Source organism: Aethalodelphis obliquidens, unplaced genomic scaffold (assembly GCF_003676395.1).
Source record: "Aethalodelphis obliquidens isolate GAN/ISIS:26980383/991018 unplaced genomic scaffold, ASM367639v1 scaffold3693, whole genome shotgun sequence".
Lineage (NCBI taxonomy): Eukaryota > Metazoa > Chordata > Mammalia > Artiodactyla > Delphinidae > Aethalodelphis > Aethalodelphis obliquidens.
The window spans coordinates 1-1,735 of record NW_020841596.1 but is presented as its reverse complement, the minus strand read 5'-3'; the positions used below and the strand labels follow the sequence as shown (position 1 = coordinate 1,735).

The window sequence follows — 1,735 nt, the reverse complement described above, 5'->3', positions numbered from 1 at the left end:
GGTAAAGTACTGTGGCCAGAGAAAGCAGGGGAGATGCAGAATTAATACTTCCCTTTCTGTGTTCTAGGAGGGCGATTTCGGGAGAAGGCGGCCACTTTGGCTTAAGGATACCTATAGGCCCCTCAACGCCACATGCATGGAAAACATGGCACAAAAGCTACACGACAGGGAGTCTTCTGATGAGGATGAGATATTCTATAAGGATGCAGGGTAAATGATAGGGGACAATTTAAAATTCTCATCTAAAATGAGGAAATAATGAAAATTATAATTGTTCTTTTCAAAATTAAAAGCCTTGGCATTACTCTTCTCACCCCAGGGAAGTCATCAAAGCCCCAGCAGAGAAGCTTCTGGCTGCCTATTGGATTGATGAAGAGGCGGGTGAGGAAAGTGAGACAGCACACAAGACTGCCACAGAGTGAGCCCTGTTCTGACTCAAGCCACCTGCAAATGTTATTTTCTTCTTAAAATGGCTTCTCATATTGGCTTCTCAGCATAGCCTGTAAAAATACTTATTTTTCTGATATTAAAATGTATAAATTCATAACCAAATTTAACCATGTGGTAAAGGAATTCAAATGTAAATAGTTGAATATTTATATACCAATAACAAGGGCCTGCAAGAAGAAGCGGGGCTGAAACTAGAATCCCTCATGGTAGCCAGTACTTCCACAAGGGGAAATGTGGGCAAAGGAGGATGAGTAGAAGGATGAAGAGGGGCTTCCCTCCCTTGTTTGCCCAGTATCATCCGTCCCTGGGAACTGGAAAACATACCATCCTCAAGGGGCATAGATCATTAAATCAAATGTGTACCCTGTCTTGGTAGGGGGTTCTCCACCACTTCAAACTGGGGGAAAATTCCCATTGGGTGGTTTTTTTTTCTTTAAAAAAAAATCCCTACCCTTGGATAACTAGCAGGGAGGTGCCAGAAAAGCAGGGTAAGGAAGAACGTGCGAGAGTAGCCATTGCCCAAGACGGCCCTCCTCAGGCCCTGGCCTCTCCTGACCCCACTGCGGGTCAGCTGTGTGCCACTCGGCTCCCTGCAGCTCAGCCCAGCAGCAAACCTAGCCACCTCCTGCCCCAGCCAGCACAGGCCACGAGCTGCATGATTCCAAGTGATTCTATAATGACAGTGCCACCTGCGGAAGGTGCAAACGCTCTTCCACTCCTGCAAAGAAAGTCATTAATCACATTTATTAAGTCAGTGAGAGTTAAATACATTAATGAGTAAAAGAAATTCTGAATGAACAAGACTTGATAATCTACCAAAAGGACCACAGATACTGCTGGTGGTTTAGTAATATGAGGTGAAGAACGGTGCAAGCCATGGGGTGATAGTTCACGGTCCCCCAGAGGATCAGTGGGCCTGGAAGACAGCCCAGCAGGTTCTGCCGGTTGGGTGGGGTTCCAATCAAAGTGAACCTATAGGCCTCTCAACGCCACACACAAGGAAAACATGGCACAAAAGCTACAGGACAGGGAGTCTTCTGATGAGGATGAGATTCTATAATGATGCAGGGTAAATGATAGGGGACAATTTAAAATTCTCATCTAAATGAGGAAATAATGGAAACTATAATTGTTCCTTTCAAAAGTAAAAGCCTTGCAATTAGTCTTCTTACCCCAGGGAAGTCATCAAAGCCCCCGCAGAGAAGCTTCTGGCTGCATATTGGATTGATGCAGAGGCGGGTGAGGAAAGTGAGACAGCACACGAGACTGCCACAGAGTGAGCCCT

At 45.6% G+C, this 1,735-nt stretch overlaps 1 long non-coding RNA gene across 1 annotated transcript; it reads left to right on the top strand.

Annotated features, from left to right (window-relative positions):
* Window positions 1-6: 6 nt before the first annotated feature.
* On the top strand, window positions 7-547 carry LOC113617244 (uncharacterized). Its single transcript, XR_003431561.1, has 2 exons — window positions 7-210; window positions 320-547. It is a non-coding gene; the product is annotated as an uncharacterized LOC113617244 (long non-coding RNA).
* Window positions 548-1,735: the final 1,188 nt, after the last annotated feature.